Source organism: Lissotriton vulgaris, chromosome 10 (genome assembly GCF_964263255.1).
Source record: "Lissotriton vulgaris chromosome 10, aLisVul1.2, whole genome shotgun sequence".
Classification (NCBI taxonomy): domain Eukaryota; kingdom Metazoa; phylum Chordata; class Amphibia; order Caudata; family Salamandridae; genus Lissotriton; species Lissotriton vulgaris.
Window position 1 is genome coordinate 283,662,521 of NC_141698.1, and position 21,489 is coordinate 283,684,009.

Below are 21,489 nucleotides of genomic sequence, written 5' to 3' on the forward strand. Positions count from 1 at the left end.
AGGAGGCGGCGGAGGAGGAAGTTGCGGAATAGTAGGAGGTGTAGGTGTCCTGGGCCTTGAGGGCGAATAGGTTCTGGAATAATCAGAGTCCAATGACTTAGGAACTCTCCTCTTCTTACGAGCAGGCTTTGGGGAGGATGCTCTGGAGGAAGATCTTCCTGAGGACGAGCGCTGCCGCTGATGAGGAAACGCTAAACATGGAGGCACTAGACACTGTTCTAGGCCTAGACGTCCTCTTAGACGTCCACTTATCCCTCCTCAACGTCGACCTCTTCGACTTCTCGACGTCTATCTTCTTGACGTCGACGAACTCCCCGACGTAGGGTGCTTCACCTTGGCTTAGACGTTTCTTTCCTCAACATTTCTTTCCTCGACGTAGACGTTCTCGTCAACGTGGACGGTGAATGGCGGTTTCGCCTCTACGGCGAGCCCCTGTCTCTTCGGGACTCATCATGACGTAGATGGTGTGTCAACGCCGGTGATGTTTGACGTAGACCTCGTCCGAGGGCTCGACGTCCTACCCCTCGACGCTGAACGTCGACGTCGCTTCGACCAGTTGGGGTCGACAGGGAGCAGATGGTAGTCTTAGCTCTCAACACCAACGTCGAAGCCATCGACGTCGACCAGGACTGGTGCCTTTTCTCATTGTCTTTTCTGGACTGGGGAGCCCCCCCCCGGGGCGATGCAGGGGCAGAGGATGAAGATAGAGTCCCCTCCATGCCCAGAAGTCCCACCTGGTTCTTGATGTCTTCTCTGCTCCAAGCCTTGAAGACTTCACCTTCCTCCTACCACACTCAGGGCACTTGTCTAATAAAGCTGGCATTTCGACAATATAGAGGTGGCAAAACTGGTCACAAAACAGCAACTGGAAGAGGAAGACACCAGACGTCCAGTGAAACACTCAAAACACTGGAAAAGCTCCAAAAATTGAAGGTATACCCAAAAAGGTAGAGCTCAATGCTCCAGGGTCCTGCTAGCAGGAGCCGGAAAAAAGAACTGAAAGTAAAAGGCCTTTGGCTGTGCATCCTGGGATACCGAGGGTCTCTGGAGAGTTCCTTAAAGGCATGGTATCCCTTTCCAAGACACATAATGGCAGCCTATGGGGCTTGTCTGTCCAACCCTTCCTCTCTATCATGACCAAAGGATTTTTTGTGAAGGGGAGTTTCTCTAGGTGTGAGACTTTACAAAGTGTGTAAAATGTAATATTACTTGGCTATCCTTTTCACTTCAAGATGAAGTGCTGGCCAATGCAGCCTTGTAGATTTTAGGCTGCATTATTTGTCTTTGATTTTCTCTGAAGTGTCTGTGCAGGACTGCAGAAGAAGACAACTTAAGAGACTATTTCGATTCATCCGGAGTCCATGCACATGGGCGGGACTATTCACAAGATTATGACTATACACAGAGATCCCCTAATACAGAACCTGTAGCTGGTTCAGATGTGCTCCCCAACCGTTGAGGGATACATCTGTGGTGATTGTCACAGATGGATTTGTGTTCCTGAAAGGTCTCCCCTATGCCATGTTGTTGGATGCCCACCTTTGTGTCTCTGCTTGTATCTTTTGTGTAACTACTTCCCAACTCCCTGTGGCTTACGACCAGCTATTGGTGATCCATTTTTGGAATGGTAGCATGTATAGGCGAGCATGAGGGATGAGTGGGATGCATGATGCCATCATGCCCATAGGTTTCATTGTCTTCCTCACGGTCAGACTGCCCCTTCTGATAGAGGGCTGTTTCTTTGTAGATAGCTTGTATCCTGATCTGTGTGGGATAAGCCTTTGGGTCCTTTGTATTCAGTTTTGCCCCCAGAAAGGTATTCTCCTTTTCTGGGTTTGTTGATTTTTTGTGGTTTATTGAGAAACCCAGATTTTGTAGTGTTTGAATAGTCATCTGAACCGGATTTTGGCATATTTGTTTTGTGCATCCCCTTATTAGGCAATCGTCCAGGTAGGGGTATACGTCGATCTTTTCTCTTCTTAAGTATGCGCCCACTGTGGCCAGACACTTTGTAAACCTGTGGAGCAGACTTTATTCCGAACGGGAGTACCTTGAATTGGTAGTATGTTCTGTTGTGTAGGAATCTTAGGTACTTTGTGTTTTTGTTCATTGAAATATGTAAATAGGCGTCCTTGAAGTCTATTGCTGCTAGGAAATCTCCTTTTTGGATTTGTGGGATTATTTTATGAAGGGTTCAAATCTTGAAGTGTTGTGTCAGTATGAACTTGTTTATGAATCTGGAGTCCAAAATTGGCCTTAGGGTTAGGTCTTGTTTTGGTACAAGGAAGTATGGTGAGTAGTTTCCTGTGTGCCATTCCCGTTTTGGTACGGTTTCTATTGCCCGATTTAGACACAGTTCTTTGATCTCTGCGTTTAGCAGTATTTGTTCTGATTTTGACAACTTTCTTATCCTTGGTGAATTTGCAGTTGGTGTCTTTGTTAGCTCTATGCAAGATCCGTGTTGTAACAAATTTAAAATCCATTTGTCCATTGTGATCCTTTCTCACTGGTTGTGGAAAAAGGATATTCTTCCCCCACTGGTGTTCTGTGAAGGTCCTTTTTTATGTGGAAGTCAGTTAGAGGTATTACCTCTCCCTCTAGAGGTTTGGCATCTTCCTCTGCCATTACCTCTCCCTTGAAAGGGCTGCTTCTGTTGCTGCCAGTCCAGGTACTAGATTATTGACCCATTTGTTGATTTGTGTTTTTCCCCTTGAGACGGTTGTGGAATCTGCTGGTTTTGGCCGAAGCTGCCTCTTCCTGTGGTCTTTCGGTTAGAGAAAAAAACCTCTTTTGAAAGAACCTCTTTGTTGCAGGGCCCCCATTGCCCTTGCTGTTTCATTAGCCTTTTTAATCTGTTGATGGGATTCATCCACTTCCTTGTCAAATAACTTGTCCGTTAAGGGGCCTGTTGATAATTGATGTCTGAACTTCTTGTTTGAATCCAGAAATCCTGAGCCAGGCATGTCTTCCGAGTATGGTTCCCGTGCACATTTGCCTGCTTGCATTATCTGATGCATCTAGTGCAGATTTTAGGCGGGTATTAGCTACATTTCTTCCGCTTGGACAACCGCTTTTGCTCTTTTCTTGTCCTCCCCTGGAAGTTTGTTTATAAACTCCTCCATTTCATCTCACTGTTGGTGGCCATATCTGTTCAGCAGGGCATTTGAGTTGGCAATGCACCACTGCGTTGCCGCTTCTTTCTCCATCCTTCTGCACAGCAAGTCTATCCTTTTGCTCTCCTTTTCTGGTGCAGGTCCTGTGTTGGAGACTGAGTTTGCTCTCCTTCTGGCGGCTGTTACGATTACAGAATATGGCATAACATATATATATATATATATATGTTCTTTTGAAGAGGGTTTATATTTTTTCTCCACACTAGGAGTTACCCTCGTTAGAAGCTTGCTCTTTGAAGGCTTCCTTGCCTTGAACCAGAATACTTGGTAACATGGGTAGATCTTGGGCTCCCGGTGTTGCAGGTGTCAGGGTTTCCAGCAGGAAACATGTATTGCCCTTTTCTTCCTCTAGGGGCACCCCAAACTGGTTTGCAACCCTTTTAACGATTTCAATGTAGGAAGCAATGTCATCTGCGGACGATGCCTTCGAGGGATAGTTGCAGATTTCCTCCTCTGAACTCTCGGTGTCGAGTTTGTTCCATTCGGCCCTATAGGTTTTCTTCGATTTCCTCCTCCTAGAGGTTCCAGCGTTAGTGGGGATTGGAGGTTAGCCTCTTCTTCGGCATCTTCAGCATCAACAGTTTCCGGTTCGACTTCCGGTACCTTAGGGATTTGATACTCCTTTAATGATTCATCAAATTCCTTTTTTCTTTGTAATAGCGCAGCCATTTCTTCCTCGAATCTTCTTTTCGACTTCGAGGCCCTTTCGGCGTTGGATGCCGGGGTTTTCCTTTTCGGCGTCGAGGCCTTTTTTGCGGGTTCGTTGTCGTTGGGCTTTGGAGTCTTGTGCGATCTCCCCTCTTCAGCAACCCTTGGGTGGGTGCTGCGGTTTTGCTTTTTTCGGGGCTGACCGTTGATCGTATTTTTGTTCGGCGTCGGGGCTGCCTTGGCTGATTTCGGGTCGTGGCCCTTCGGTTCCGATGAATCTTTAGGTCTTACCTTCTCCGTATACTCTTAGACTCCTTCGCCTTCTTTTTGGGGCGGCTTTTTTCTGCGTCTTTTTAAAGAACTTAGACGTCGATCCTTCATGTGTTGATTCTGCAGGAGCTGCATGCTCCTCTTAGTCTCTCGAGAAACCCATCTCGCTCATGGAAGGTTTCTTCATTGGGAGGGACATCATGGTGTAGTTGGCCTGTCTCCGATATCGGCGCATTCTGAGAGTCTTCGGCAGGAACGCAGCACAGGCCTCACAGTCTTTGTCCTGGTAATCTTGGGTAGGCAGAGGTTGCACACGGTATGTGGACCACACTGTGCATATTTGTGATGGCACTTAGGGTAGAATTTAAAAGGGGTCTTCTGCATGGCCTCTACCTCGCCATTTGTGGCCCGGAGTGGTCCTCTGGTGTTGAAAAAGGACCACTCTGCTTCGGTCTACAACTCTACGTCGTTGATCGATCTCTTCTCATTGATCTTATCAATGACTGCTTTTTCCCAAACAAACTTCAAGAAAACTAGACAAACATTTCGGAGCTTCCCTTCTTGCTTCCAGAGCAAACAGCGAAAAAAATAATCTGAACATGGCCACCGCGCACGTCAAACCTCCAGGATACCGTCTGACATCATACAGGGGACGTACCAGACACCAAATGGTGGTCGACGGTGACCAAAACAAGAGAAGAAAAAATAATTCCGGACCCAACCAGTAGATGGCGGAATGATGCACAGCATGTGAATCCAGACAAGGATTCACGCTGCAAAAAGGATGGTTTCTAGATTCCTGTAGCACTTTGTGACACTTTATATTTACGTTTACGTAATTGTTCTATGATAAAGAAATTTTTAAAAAAAGGAAAAATATCAGAGGCTTTCAAAGTCTTCTGCAGAACGAGTGATACAATGTGAATTTTACCCAGAAATAAATGGAACATACAATGCAACTGTGGGGGATAATGGGTAAACGAGGGGTGAAGGGTTCTTACAAGTTAGATATGCTGAGAAGTACTTACATTAGCAGCTAATGATCTGTGAGGAGTCCGGGTCCAGCGTCCTGAAGTGTAATCTGTACAAAAACAGAAGATTCAAAAATCAACAAAAAGACACATGATGGTTCGGAACCAGTCATTCTAAATTAAACGTTAACATTTCATTGCAACTTTACATAGTAAATTGACACGAAAAAGCACAGGGTATGGGGCATTAATGACTGCACCTATCCGTTAGTTGGGTTATAATTAGTTTCTTCTCAGGGTGCCAATGACCTGAGGCTCAATACCCCTAAGCCCTAACGGAAAAGTCCACAAAATTCTTTAAATAAACAGAGATCCAGCACTCCACCTAATATCAAAACATGTCCAAATTAACAAAATTACAATCCAATCAGCAGGTCTTGTGTAAATGTTCTTTATTCAAAATCTTCTTTAAAAGGAAACTACTTCAGGGGACTTCTTCAGGGTCACTATATTTCCATTGAATCTATTTCTATTTTAGTCAATGAAATACTCGCAATGGGTCACTCCCTCCCAGAACAACCTCCTATATGGTTAAAACTCAATCAATTCAAGTTTTTTTTTGTCCCAAATGTCAATATCTCCATTTGTCAGGTATCCGGTTCCGGCATCTATTACTGGTGTAAGTGCAGCATTTAGCCTATCGCAATCTATATATCACACCTTCACCCAAACGCTCAAGCAAATACTTTTACAGTTTGTTTTCCACAAATCAATGTCCCAGGACCACTTATAGCCGACAGAACAAAAGTGTTCATCTCCATTAGTTAAATTACATTCTTTGGCTTGTGGACCAAACAGTCAAGTATCTGTTTTGCCTAACCACTTAGGGATCCGGCCGGGTGAAAATAAACACTTCCTCGGACTGTAGCCTATTTTCATTTTAAGCACAAATTGAACATATACATTGTTTTTTTACTTATACTTGACAAAAGTCTCCTCGAATTGTGAATGAGTAATGGCATTTTCGAGTTTCCCTCAGCCCCCTCATTTATTCGCAACTAATCTGTACATAACTTTTCAAAATCAGTCTTAGATTCGAAGACACATTTTTGGGAAAATTTTATTGAGATATGCAAAAAGCACTAATGTTATTAACAATTAAAAAACAAAAAATCCACAGTGACACAACCTCCCCCCTCGCCATCAAACCCTAGATACCTTATTTTGTGCAGATATCTAAACATTTGAGAACCTCAAAAATCGGCTTCTAATAGAGCATCCAAAAGAGCAGTTTGTTATTTTACCGAGGTCACTGTAAACCTTTGCACTGGAAGTAATAAGCCAACGCCGCAAAAAAAAAAAAAAATAACGTGTTTGGGGCACGATCTTTCTGCAACAAAATCTATATTATTGCAGCATTCCAACTTATACATGGCCACCTTTTGTATGCAACGATCAATGAAGCATGAACTGATCTCAGAGACAGAATACTCACACTATGACACAGCTCACTTCATCTAAAACACCCTGCATTACAATAAAAAGGCACAGGAACCTTACTGCCCCTTCAAAAAACTTCTAACAACCATAACTACTGTACCGCCCGACTGTCATTTGTCTTCACTACAATACAAAGCAAAGCAATGCAAGCAGTTCATCTGCACTATTCTAATCGCACAGTGGTTAGGTCATGTCATGACATGCCATGCCATACCATTGTGTTATCATATTCTTGGATAACTCTGATATAACCTCTGATCTTCTACCTGCCTCCACTGATCGAAATCCTCAACAATGTCAACTACAACCTAAAACCATCACTAACTTAAAATCCTATTCAGCCATCTCCTCTTGGTGGAGATCATGACAAGCACGCACAACTCTGATTACCTCTTTTCTTCTGTCCCATCATTAAGTCACCCCCACCCTAAATACACAAAACTAGAGCCCCTCCTTATCCACCCTCTCCCCTCAAGCCAATCTTACCAAAAATAAAAAAAAATCTCCCACGACTCTCCAAATAAAGCTACTTAACAGCTAAGGACTCTTTCACTCATGTTGCTTCTCATTTCAGCCATAGAGCTCTCCGCTCATTGAGGGCACAAATTGAAGCATTTTGGCACAAGTGCCAAAAATCATACACACCTAAAACTGGAAAACTACAAACTAACACTAAATGTACTCAGATCAAACTTAAGTACCACCAAATCAGCTTACTTTAAAGATCTCGCTCCAACCATACAACCCAATCCTCAACTGCTATCTTGTACCATGTGCTCTGTACTAGTGATTCTTTGCACCAATATAAACAATTTCCGCCCTTGCATGTTATTTGTCTTCCAACTTACGTACACATTTACTATCTCCTCACTGACCCTCTGCTCTTATTCTGTATGTTATCAAGCCCTGCACCTTAGGCAGACTCTGCTCAGCTCACCAGTTTCCCCCCCAAACCTCATGGAATGCCTGCCATTTCTCAGGACATCCAACCCATCCTAAGCTCCCTGCTACCCTTCTACAAACCAGATCGGACTTGTGGCTTACTTATCTAAATTAATGTAATTACTCAAATCAATTAATCACTCACCCCCCCACACTAATCCTTAAAATCAGTGGTGGCCATTTCACTGCTTAAAAGATACTCAGTAATGAACCCTGACTCACAATTTGATATTCCAAATATATGAACATACCACATTATTAAATTTTCATCGGTCAATCAAGAGGTACTTTAAAACTCGTTCTCCTTTTCATTAAAAAAGATCGGCCAAGTGTTCCACACAAGGAGACCACACCCTTCAAATTAATGAATGGTGAAGGAAGAACAGCCCTGTGATTAAGCAACTTACCCATGTTCCTACGTTGGTGGGTGAGGGTTTGCATCTCATTTTTTAGGACACCCTATAGCATTACGGTTGAGGGAGTGGCCTGCGACAAAACAGATTAACTTGGATACCGATAAGGCTGGTCTGAAAGCTCACTCACTCTGCTGTGACAGACAATGAAGTGGTCTACCTTGAGCTTCAAGTAGACTAATCAACCATCTCTCAGGCCTCAAACTATACTCACACATTGCCTGCAACTACGCATGATGGGCCTCATTATGATGTCAGTCGAAAAGCAATCCGACCGACTCACTGTCAGAATAGTTTCCGACCAACTCGGGTTCGCGTTTCCAACCAACCGATTACGATGTTTCCAAACACAGTCAGGCTCCCACTAGATATAGGGGTGGTTGCAGAAAAACTTCCACTCTATAGCAGGCACCCCATGGTGCCTGCCACACTGTGAATGGTTGTAAAGAGGGGTCCAATGGGTAATTCCATGGGCCCCAACCGGAGGACTCCGGGATAAAGGGGGGCCTACTCCAGGCCCCCAAAGTCAGTTTCTGACAGCCGTTCCGTGTCTGACAGATGGAAAGACTGTCCGAATTCAACAGGGTAATAAGTTGGTCGGAAACGCGGTCTGTAGAGCTGTACGATTCAGCTCGGACCAATTCGGAGTCTCCAAATGCCGGTCGGAACAGAGTCGGAAAGACCGATCGGTTAACTTCTAACGTAATCGGTCAGTCTGAAATGTTTCCGAGCCGGTCGGAAACATGGGTTTCGACAAGGGTTAGGAAAATCCAAATGCCGTTTGGAGCCCTTCCGACCAACATCATAATGAGGCCCCGGATGTATGACATCAACGCATGCTTTTACCACGCATGCTTTTACATCGCAAGTTTTACAACCATGCCTTTATAACGCATAGTGTTGAGGGGTGCTGGATAGTGAATAGTTTAATTTACTATTCCAACTCCAGTCCCCGTGGATAGTAGGAAAGGTGTTGGATAGTAAATTAAATCTATTCGTTATCCTAGAGCGCCCCCCAGCGCAATGCGTTGTAATGGTTTGCATTGTAAAAGTTGCGATGTAAAAGCACTGCGTGGTAAAAGTTGCATTGTAAAGGATGTTTCCCTGAGGCCCCATATGCGTAACTCATGAGTAATATTTATCTCTTTTTCTTTTACCATAACCTTTTTCCATCCCTTTTACAATTTCTTATGTACGGTTAACCAGCTAAATGTATAAAACAAGTGTAAAGATACACAAACCAAGACTTTTAGCAGGACTTGGGTAGAAGCAATGTGATTCTGCTTGAAAGGGAATCTGAAAATTAATAGCATCAACTTTAACAAGCATTTACAATGCAATAGGTCTCGCAGCATTAAAGTTTGAGTTATTGGCACTGTGTATGACAATGCCGTTGCATAAAATGTTTAGCAAACTTTGAATTGGTGAGCAGTGAGAGTGCGTGCAAGAGTATGCTGTTCTTGAAAGCAGTGTGGTAGAGAGTGCAGGAATTTGGGTGACCTGAGCAATGTGGATGATGCACCTCACGCACGGGGCTGACAGTTATTATTTACACAGCTCTGAGGATGCATCTCAGGCACGGGCTCACAACTGTTATTATTTACACAGCTCTGATGATGCACCTCAGGCACGGGGCTGACGCTATTATTATTCACACAGCTCTAATGATGCACCTCAGGCACGGGCTCACAGCTGTTATTAATCGCATTCCAGATATGCAGTTGTAATTTTAATTGGTGAAATGTAAATAAATTCCAACACACAGCGATCACAAAACTTGAGATCCGGCAACCTACAGCTGCCCGTCATACTTGTCGGGCAGATGTGTGGTTTGATTTCAAACTGCTTCCTCAGAAGGGATGCGGTGTTTACAAAACGTTGTACATAAGATGTATCGGCACATCTTAGGAACAAACAAGGCTAACGATTTGCTATGTGTGCAACTTGTTTAACACAAGTTGAGGAAAATCGGTTTTATAAGTTATATATTCAATATTGTGCTTACACATTACTTAACGGCGGGCATTTACACAGAAAGAACAGATGCTGCAGATACTGAGCACCCACGAAGGCATGATTGTAGCAAACATAGGTCTTTAATATGAGAGAACAGATGCTGCAGATACAGAGCACCCACGAAGGCATGATTGTAGCAAACCTAGTGTTTTTACTTTTTATATGCCCAGATGAGAACATACAAAGCGAGGATCGTGAACATGCACGTTTACTATTGGCCGAGTCGATGGGAACTGCCAAATTGGAGGTAGGATGTGGAGGGCTCGAGGGCTGGGATGTTTACATGTGAACTCCCGCCTCTAAAGATAACGCGTGCAAGAAACCGAGAAAGGTTTCTGCGTTTTAGGCATCCACTGGTCAGATGAGGGAGGCTGTGTGAACTGGGCACACCAGACAAGCCCACCCGCCTACAGGAATCAACTAATTAATATCATCAGCCTGTCACTGAAGAATGGAACCGCAGCTCCAAACGAGGCAGGACTATGAGGGACCAGACTGGAAATTAAATTACTAGCACACTGCAGCAGTGCTTGTGCGCAGTTAGTAGTACAGACATGACACACAGGCGTCGGGCACCTACTGGGGATGATCACACACACCCACCCCCAGTAGTATACACAAGGTCTACTTTACAGCCAAGGTGTGTACGTTGTAGCGATACCCACAAATTACGAGCACTGCTGTCAAAGTAGAGCACGCGCAAACACAAATTACTAGTACTACAGCCAGAGCACATGCTGCTAGGCCAGTATCTTCAGTTACACTACAGCCGGGGCCAGCAAAGCACCCACGGTTATAAAGTAGCAGTAATGCATCCGTGGAACCTCCACGGCAAGCGGGGCGCACACCCACGCTGCTAGCACAGCAGCCAGCTAACGAATACACACGGCTCCCATAACCAGAGTAAGTGCACACATACACTCTAGTAGTACTGCAGCTATGGTGTGGGGGAGACACAAAAGGGATTCTGGGGTGCGCATTGTACTACAGAAAGCACCGCACACAGTACTATACCCAGATTTTGCACACACGCAATCTTAGTATGCAACCACAGCAAACCCTCTCGTTGCAGCCACAGCCGACTCCTCCCCCACTACTGTCAGTGCTACTAGCACAGCAACCTTCCTACTGACAGCCAAAGCGGTCACTAGCACGAAATACAGGGTGAAGGCAACGCAACAAGCAGCTGTAGGCGATTACACACAATACACTATGCAGCACTCGGCGGTAATTTCTCAAGCTCTCGCATTCGCCTGCAGCGCCGCATTGTCCATTCCAAAGCACGGGACCCTGCACGCCCGCTGCTCCCTGGCAATCCGGGGCGCTGGGGAATAAGAAACCGTGCTCGTCCCTGTGGGCTCCAGAACATTACCCCCTGGAATCTGAAAGACAACTCCTGCAGCTCGCTTTAACACCCTACTCACCTCCCGGGTCTGAAGCGTTGGCGGCGTGACGCGCTAGCAACCCAGACACATAAATAACAAGACTGCCAGGCAGACAGCAAGTTCTGGTTGTCCTTCGAACCCAATCTGTGGGCCGTATCCTGACGATGGGGCATGATGGTGACAGTGAAAATGATTTTGATAGCGTCTGGTCACTGCGCATGCGCGCTTCAGCCAGTTCCTTTGGGCGGGACTTCCGTCTTCGGAAGTCTCGCGCACGCGCCCACGGAGTGCCCGAGGGAGAGCCCCGGCTACCGAAGTCCCGAATGGCGGTAAGTGGGGCTTAGTTCTAGGGGGGAGGGGGGTGCGCTTGTGCGTGTATGTGTGTATGTGTGTATGGGTGCGATGGCGGCAGCGGCGGGGGGAGGGGGGTCTCTGTGCGCGCGTGTGTGTAGGTGCGTTGAAGTGTAGGTGCGTTGATGTGTGTGTGGGGGGTCTCTGTGTGTGCGTGTAGGTGCGCTAGTGTGTGTGTGTAGGTGCAGCGGCGACGGGGGGGGGGGGGGGTGCCTGTGTATGCATGTGGCTGTGTATGTACGCATGCGTGAATGTGGGTGCGCGTGCACCAAGTTGAATCTAGCCGGAGAGAAGCGCGTGGCACTTTCTTGTCCTTCATTCCCCCGAGTCAGCTAGCTATAGTTCTCCACCTGGACGCATCCTTCGGATGCGTATTTCCAGGCTCGACCTAAAAAGAAAGCTTATTTCTGGACTATTGATTTTTTTTTTAAAGGCATAGCCCAATCTTTCACTTTCCTTTGAATATCCCAGTTAGGTCCATCCCACCACTCTCTTGATTCTGCGCATTGGTATGAAGGGATGAAGGGACTTATTGAAGGTGTAAGCACTAGACAGGCAACCAACTTGAGAATACATTTACCTATCTTTTATTACTCTCATATGTCTTATTCTTCACTCTGCTGCAGAGTAATTATAGCTCTTTGAAGGGCAGAAAAATTACAAGCTATCAAAATGGCATTACTTGCATATTGCATGGAGACAACGGAGTGCTACAGAAGCTATTTTCCAGCATAGCACGTGCCCGTTTTCACCAAGAAGGGGACTAGAACTCCCCTCTCCATGCGTCTCGAAACATGCTCCGAGACCAACCAATCTTAAAACTGCACAAGCATGGCTTCAGTGGGGTTCAAATTTTAAGCAGTTCATACGGACTTTCATTTAAATTGTGAGATAGGAAGATGTGCTGCTACCGGTTTAGTGAAAGAAAAGAAGGGTTTTACAAGGAACTGGATCTCAGACTAGTACTGGGGGCAATGTGCTGTATACAACAGTTTTGGACTCAACATCTGCCCCGTTAGCTTGCTTTTCTATACAAGATGGGCCTTCCCGGTTTACACATGGTGGGTCTTTTGGAAAACTCGTATTTTAAGAAATAAAGTAAATCATGTAGGGTGCAGAGAGATGTGACTCACTATTTTTTACATCACTAGAATGTTCACCGCTTCTCACCATATATTTCAAGACAGACTTGAGATCTGAGCAGCTAATGATTAAGTACCTTCCCTCTATCACTTTAACCTGGTGAAGAAGGCTGCCGACTTCAATAACAGATCGATCACTGCAAACCAGAGGATAAAGGAAAAGAAATACTAGATCGCTAGCCCCTACAGTCAAAAGTTGAAGTGGGTTTGAAGAACTGCTTCAGGGAGCCAGAGTAAGAATAGCAAGTGCTGATTAATTTGCCTTTTCTAGCTGCATAATTTAGTCAACCCTGCTGCATAATCTGATGCTCTCATACCACATAATTCCACTGGCCCTGAAGAGGACTTGTCAAAACAAAACCTTCTTAAGCAAAGTAAAATTTTTAGTTTTCCACAAACCACAATCCGTCACATTTGCAAATAAAGTATTCTGCATCGGTGCTGAGCGAACGTAGCAAAGATGTACATGGCACCCAATACCTTGTGCTGATCAGAGCAATGAACGTGCCAGGCTCAGGCAGGAACAATCCCTTTTGAACATTAGAAGGCGAATAGTCAAACTGGATGATTCCATTGTGTGTATTCAGTTACTGTAACAGAGACTGGTGTAACAAACGCACTGCAGGAGTACACGAAGGTGTGGCACGGGGGTGTATTCAATTGTTGACTTGCCCACCAAGCACCTACAGCATGCGCACACAGAAACAGCCCAATAGGTTTCAGATGAGGGGCTTCTTGTAAAGCAAAGCCAAGAGGGCTCTTTCAAGTCTGAAATCCACCATCTAAGTTAATACGGAGGTAATAGTTTCATAATCTAAGTGAACAGCCAAACAAAACAGGTAAACAGGGACTACTCAAAAATCTGATTTAATCAATTGAAGTGTGGCATCAACAAATGGACAGGTGTGGTACGGAACATCCTCTATTTTAATTTGGCCTGCGCGGCGTCAGGCAAGAGTCCTGCATAGGGAAGCGTCCAAAAAACAAAGGCGCCAATCAGAAAATCATACAAAGAGGAATGTAAGTGAGCTCCTACATAGCTGGAATAAGTAAAAGGAGCTTCATCAAGACCAGTGGTGCTTAACCTGTGCTTTGGGACTCCTGGGAGTCCATGAAGCCTACTCAGTGGGTTCACAACTGCTTAGAAAATGTAATATTAACAGATCAATACCGTGTATATAAAGATGCAAAACGTACAACTGTAAATTATAAAACGTCTGTAAATTTAAAGAAAGGTGAAATTGGAGGCTAAAAATCAATTTAACGTCTTTGGATTGATTCATGGGAGTAGTGCAACTGCATTAAAGAGAATATAACATGGACAATAAGTAGCCTCAATTGAATTTAGAAATGTTCCAAACTGCATTTAAAAACATTTTTCACAATAATGTTATATGAGTTAACTAAAACATTTAATCATTTGTGTATTTTTTTGATGACTGCTTGTTTCTGTATTTTTTGTTTTGCAATTCTATTCATCAAACATCTCTAGGCCAGGCTCCCCAACTTCAAGTAATGACTCACTGGGCTTCCCAGATTCCAATAATGATCCATGAAGGGTCCCTGTGTTCCAGTAATGATTAGGGGGGATCCTAAGAAGTCAAAAGGTTAAGAACCACTGGATTAGACGACGAAAAATGCACCCTGAAAAGTCTTTATTATACACACAACACAAACTAGTATATTAGAAGTGTTTAAGACATCATGATCTAATGGTCCTTACAGGACATGTAGCATGCAGTAAACTCCTATGGATGTCTGCACAATAGCAACATGAATAACTAAGTTGGGGCAAAGCCAACAGGTTCTGCACTGGCAATCTGGTGCAATGGTTATTTTTTAAAACTATTACAAGCATATGCTACGAAAATTAAAAAAAGGGTTTTGGCAAAGCCAACAGGCCTCGTCTTTGGGATCTACTGGCTTTTCTAATGTTTCTGCGTGTGCTATTTAGAACCTACTCAAAAAAACAAGCTTGGCAAAGTAAATAGGTCTCACCTACAGAAGAGCTATTGGCTGTCTCAATTTCTTTCAGACGTTGTAGAATAGCACAGCTGCTGTGCAGCACGGCTGAAAGTTAGAAAATAAGTGCTAGACTCAGCCAGCGCGGACCATGAGAGGCAGTAGTTTTTATTAGTATGGGATTATTCTCTATGTCCTCAAAAAAAAAAAACTTTCATTATCTTATGTCAAATGTAAAGTTCGTCATTTTGGCCCTGCGTGAAGAAAACCCAGAAAAGGCGATGCAGAGCAGAGAGCACAATGCCGTTAGCATATCTGTAGCATCTTTACATCAGTTTATATGACGTTTTGGGCTAGTTTGTTTTTTGGCAAGACAGGAGTATGCAAGCATCAAAGGGGGTGGAGTGTATGGGGCAAGCAAAACGGGCGGATAAGAAAACCAGACAAGCAACAACATGAGGGCCAGTAAAAGCAACAATGCAGAAGTGGAGAGCCAGGAAGGGCATGCAAGAACAAGCACAAGCAGGCAAAAGGGTCACAAGCAGGAATTGTAATTTAGACGGGGCTGAAGTGTAGAACGGTCAGTAGGGAAGTAGTGTGGCTGGTGCAGTGGTACCAAGTGGTACCAATTATTCTGCAATTGACACTTGCTTTATTCCCACCTTTCTGTTTACAGACTACACTCCGAGCTACTGTAGTGGCAGTATCCTCTGAGCTCGTGTTGCAGAGCTGCCAGGTGGCGCAATGTATATTCAAGAGCACGTATGGGCCCCTATGTATAATATAGTCTCGGCGTGAAAGCAGCAAAATACAAAAAATATGTATGATTACAGCTTTACAGATGAACAGCAGTAAAGATGCATGATTAGAAATAGTGAGTTTAAACTACTAGTGTGAACTTTTTGGGTGTGTTCCTGCCTAATCAAATATATGAAGAATGCTACCTTTTTTTACTGGATCTGTACTATAAATGTATTTAAATGTGTTTTATTGGAATACAAATAGCTTAATTAAATCCCTCCTTCAGAAACAAAAAGAGTAGCTTTGGGTTCAAAAAGAAGGTTGTGTGCTAAAGGTCACACTGTGTGACAGAGCTTGGGTATAGTAGTCGTTTTACAAAGTGCACTTAAGCCGAAGCTGGTTTAGCATTTACTGTATTTTTGTAGGGACCTTGTATGTAGGAGACCTGTTTGTACCTTAGTAAATATGGGCCAAAGCTTTAACGACTCACTCATCGAAACAGTTTGCTAATCCTGCCACTATTTAATTAAATTCCAGAAAAAAGATGTAATGCGTTTTTAAAGACCACTTGCTGATGGCAGCTGCGTCCTTTGCCATGGTGGTCCCCTGTCATGCTCCATAAATGGCACATGCCATCCAGGTTACTTTGGAGGGTGGCACAGGGGCACAGCGTGGCGATCTCTTTCACGCAGAGGGACGGTTTCAAGACCTCAACAAAGAGAGGCATTCGCCCCTCCATGCCCCCTGCCCCCTGCGGGGGCGTGTCACAACTAGCAGGCCTGGCGTGCACCAAGCACATCTGTCACTTGTGAGGAAATAAATGGCTCTCCGTGTGGCCAATGGGCTGGCAGTGACTCAGGAGGTCAGCCAACCATGGCAGCCCACCAGCACCTGCCGCCATTTACGCGACACCCCGGCCAGCACGCACAAAGCCAGGCCGCACTCTCTGAACCCGGATCACCAAGGGGTGACCTAAGGCACACAAAACATCCCCCCCAAGGAAGGTTGGCATTTGGAACCCTCCACCCAGCCTTTGTTACAGCGTGGCCCTACACCAATGTCTGCCAAAAAACACCTGCATTACCATAATGTCTGTGCGGGTTCAATGTGCTAAATTACATTAACGCATCTCTCTCCTGCATACATACACAGAACCGTCTGCTTCAGAAACGTGTTTCTAAAACTCCCGTCAAAGTTTTATCTCTCTACTTTGGTTTCCAGTTGATTTTCCCATACTACAAACGGGCTGCGTTAAACCTCTTTACTTCAGGTGTGTATCTTGTGTACAATATGTGATCTCTTTACTCGCTCTCTGATTAACCTGTAGCAGTTAGAATCAAGGAAAGGCGAACTCCCCGTTTCATCCTTCCGCGGTCGATACCCCAACCATCATGCAAACGGGTGATAGTAACACCTGTTATGTACAGCGCCTATTGGTGGCAAAAAGTGCAACATTAAGCGCTGTAAATAATATTTCATGCTGGCTCCTACTCAGCCCCCAGGTGCCTTCCGTCAACCTCAAAAATTGAGCCCCATCAGGACCACGGATCACCTCTTTCCTAAAGATGCTTTGCACAGCTGTGCACAGGAAGGCTCAAACAACAGGCAGAATTTTTGGCTGTCTTCCTTGGAGGAGTCTTCTTTGGGGAACAGAGTAAATAAAAGACCATGGCGGGGATATTAACCTTGTCTTAAAACATAAAAAATTAGCCTGGTCTTAAAACATAGCCCGAGTCCAGTGCCCCTGGGCGCTGCCCCCAACTGCTGCTCTATGAAAGAGGACAATGCTCCTCTGCCTTCAGCCTTTGCAATGAAAGTCTGACGCGAACGTCCAAGATTCAACGTGGCAGCGCTGTTTTGCCTCAGATATAACTGGCGCCAACGGCCCCTCTGGCACGGCCCGACAGCCCCACCTGGCTGCAGCCACCTCAGTGTTTTTAATCACCAAGGGCATCAGCTGGCGATAGGTCTCAGAACCCCCGCCTGCCACGTGCACCAGTTTGTCCTTCACGAAACCTGCGCGCGCCACCTCAGTGCTGCGGCCTCCAGAGCTGCACAGGAACCCGGAAGAGAGGCCCCGCAGCGGGGACTCCTGGTGTTGATCCTGGGTGTGCTCTAAATGTGCTTCCGCCTCAAGACCGAGACACATACTAGATTGTGACATCGCACATTCACGGACCCGTGACTATTTCCCATAGTACAGCTCTACCATCCCTCAGAACTAATTATACATAAACTGCGATAGTAACTGGAAATATTGATTTATGCTAGAACGCTTCTTGAAGTTACTAAGGATATACGAACATAAAGTCGTATCTTTTCATAAAATGAATAACTCTACTTGGACAATATTTTATTGTGAGACACAAGTGCTGGTTTGAACATATTTAAGGGGGTTAAGGAGACATGGATGCAGGAGTTATTAGGAATAAAGAGGGGGGTCAAGGTGGTCTGATCATGAGGGGCACAGAGACCTCGGTAGAGCGGTTTTGTTACAGACGGGTTAAAGCCTAAAGGTAGTCTGATTCAGTGGTACAAGAGGAAGAGTTGAGGCGGTCGGGCTAAATGAGCATGGTTTAAAAGGCCACATCGCAGGTCCGTCTGAAGTGATCTGTTGTTTGCAAGGGGGCTAAATGGGGGACTGTGTAAGGTGCCCGGTCTACTCATTGGGAGTATAAGGGAGTAAAGCGGGAGGGTTACAGACGGAATAAATGGGAGACTGATTAAGGATGTCTGCTACTACGGGGTTACGGCGACCTGGTTAAAATGACGTGGTTACAGACGGGCTGAACTGGGGTCGGATTATGATGATGGGGCCAGATGGGTGGAGGGTAGATGTCTGGGTGATATGTTCTGCATACATACGCGCCCCTGCACACTTACCTCTGGATAGCAGTCCTTGGCCAGCACCTGTAGCATGGCAGTCTTCCCACAATGCACGTCCCCCACGAGGACCAGCTTACACCTCACCACGGCGGGGGCCTGGGGGCTGCGCCTTTCCTTCATACTCGGGATCTGCTAAGGGCTGGGCCCCTTGTGCTCAGCTTTACCAGCAAGATGCTGTATGCCATCAGTCCCATCAGCCTCAGGGTCAACAGGACAAACCATGGCCGACTGGTAGGAGCTCCCCGGAGGAGCTCCGAGCACTTGGGATCCCTCAAGTGGAATATCCCTGTTAGTGGCAGTCTTGGAAAAGAACAGATCCTATAAAAGTAACCGGAATCAATCTCACAGCATTTGAAGTTACTTGGGTAAGGATTGGGCAGTAATCGACGCTCACCTGGATATATCAATCAGAATGGACGACTAACTGGCCACCTTCACCGAAGCTGAGAGATTGGGGTCGATTCGGGATAACTCTTCACAGCCCACTTTCGTCCTCACAAACTCAGCCTCTACTCCCCGGTCGAGGTAATAGGCTACCCCAGCGAGATTGGAGCGGACCTCTGCTGCCACAAGACGGGGCACGACCTTTGGAATGACTGGAACAACAGGAGCAAAACCCCGACCCAGTGATATGGCGGAAGACACAGAACGGGGCTGCAGCCGACCTACGCTGTGGCGGAGGTAGGACCAGTCTATCCCTGGACGTGCCGGCAGACAAGGCTAGGCGTGGTGGGAACTAGCCCCTGCTGACCTCGTACTGGGTAGGGGATTGATTGCGGCGTGGCAGTGGTGCGGTTTGCTGGTTCGCCCGCACCACTGCAGTGGCTCCGCCGGGCATCGAGAGCTCCTCGCTCCTGGTCTCCAAGTCGGGCGAGGAGGCGGGCCCCTGAATGTAGCTGCCGGCTGCCCCCAAGCGAGTCAGGTGCCCCAGGCGGCAGTGCGACCATCCTGCCCATATCGCAGCTCAGATCCAGAGTCACGGGGGTCGGACAGACCGTGGGACAATCGCTGGATTCATCGGAGAAAGCCGCTGCTAGCCCCGCCCCCCCGGTTCGGGCCCATAACAACGCTGAGAGTGCAGAGATGTCCGATCTCCCTCTCTCTTTGTATTAAAATTTGGTGCTCAAGAATTTGCACGCAGAGAAACGAACAATTGGCCAAACAGCACATAACCAGCAAAGGGGGGCCCTGACCTAGCCTGCAGCCAGATCTTATCGATTAGACAACGACTACAGTGGTAACATCGTGGACACCTTATGGCCACTTGTACATAGTGTATTCTCTCTTCTGCTGTTTATAGCTTTATGCTAGCATTGCTGGCAACATCGTTTGGTCACAGATATCGCTTGGTCACAGATTGGCAAAATGACTGACCACAACAACAAGAGTGAATGGCCCTCCCCTGGTCACTATAATCAGTGGCTCTCTGAGGGGTGTCCAGACTACGCCACTGGAGCAGCGCACCGAGGGCCGCCCGGCTGCTGGTGCTTGGGCTCTGCTGCCTCTCAGGCTTGCCCTCGCGCCCGGGGGCTGCTGAGGCTGGAAAGACTGGGGGCAGCACGGGCTCTATGGGGGCCGCGGGGAGCTGTGCAGCGGTCAGTCAGCCCTGGCTGTGGATGCCCGGCTCTGGAGGGGGCTGTGCACGCGCTGCTGCTGTCCCGGCTCAGGCGCTGGTGGTGCTCGCGCTGCTGCGGTGCCTGGGCTGCGTGCTCTGCTGCTGTTTGGCGGGCTCTCCTGGGGGTGGGGGCTCTGCTGACCTGCACGACTTTGCCGCGCTTCGCGGTGCCTTGGACGGGTGAAATCCCGACTCCCTGCCAAGTCTCACGCTTCCCGCGTGAGACGCGATCGGCCCGGTCGGGTCTTGTAGAGCGGATGGCCCCCCTGGTCTACAGGACCCACTCGGGGGGGAACCACCGACCTCAGGGCTATCCAGGGGGAGGGAAGGCCCAAGGACCCAGCGCCGCCTCAGTCACGCGGGCGGGGGCTTCGTTTGCAGCCTGCTGGACCCGACCGCTAAAGGATTCCAGCGGGAGGGGCTGGAGCGCTCTCGCAGCGCGGAGCTGCAGGCAGGCAGAGAGACACAGAGCGGTGCGAGTCAGCGGGAAGGGGCGGCTCGCACCGCGGGGGATATCAAAAATACCTTGGCACTTGCAGGCAGGCTGGCAACCCCAAAACCAAGGGGGGAAACAAACGTTGCGGGCCCCGAGCCCGATGATTGTCTCGGTGGCGGCTTTTCTCCGGGGACAGATGCGACACGGGGCAGGAGAGACGCAGAAGTGCCGGCAATGCCGGACCAGACACGGGGGCGTTCCCGGCGTCCCGTGACGTCGGCAAAAGCCAAAGAATGTCGGGAACGCCCCCGTGTCTGGTCCGGCATTGACGGACAGGCCCCTCGTCCAATGGCAAGGCTCCGTTTACGGAGCCAGCCAATCAACGACGAGGGCCGAACCAAGCCACACTATGCAACTCAACAGGATTTCGCCTGCGCCGAAAAGATGCGCAGAGCGCATCTTCGGCGAGGCGAAACCTAAAAAGGGGAAAAAGTACCATTGAAAGCGGCGAGCATTGTAAAGACACTGGGCAAGGGAGGAGGTAGTTGGGCAATGCTCCAGAGTAGGGACAAACAAATGAAGTGGAAATTAAGTCAGTATTTGCTGACTAAAGAGAAGATTAATGACGATGAGGCCAACCAATGGTGGGTTCTTAGCTCCCTAAGTAAATAAAAGGTATTACAAGCGACAGCGCATACACAGTCTTAGGCGATACCTACAGTAAAGATCATGGGCAACCTGACAAATAAGCAAAGTTGCCCACCAAACATCCTAAAGGGCATAAAACAGTGCCCCAAAAACATTTGTCTCCTGTCTGAGGTGAAACAGGCTTTACCACATAGGTAAATATATCTCAGTCAAAAATGTGTAGCTTTACCAAAAAGATACGTTTTTTGTTTGTTTTATTTTTAAATAACATTTTTTATTTCTATGTCAAAAAAGTGTGATTTGGGGTTTAGGATGGGTACAAGTAAAGGGAGATGAGGGTGACTTGAGGTTTCAGGTGAGAGTAGAGGTGAAAGGAGAGGAGGGGGACAT

The 21,489-nt window shown here is 46.9% G+C and overlaps 1 protein-coding gene across 25 annotated transcripts in view; it reads right to left on the reverse strand.

Annotated features, from left to right (window-relative positions):
• Positions 1-21,489, reverse strand: part of MAP4 (microtubule associated protein 4) — a 1,807,860-nt gene that overhangs the window by 1,591,089 nt on the left and 195,282 nt on the right. For all 25 annotated transcript variants that reach the window (XM_086941043.1, XM_086941031.1, XM_086941029.1 and 22 more), the window contains exon 2: positions 5,120-5,172. The gene's annotated coding sequence lies outside the window, so the exon portion shown is untranslated. The remainder of the gene's footprint in view (positions 1-5,119; positions 5,173-21,489) is intronic.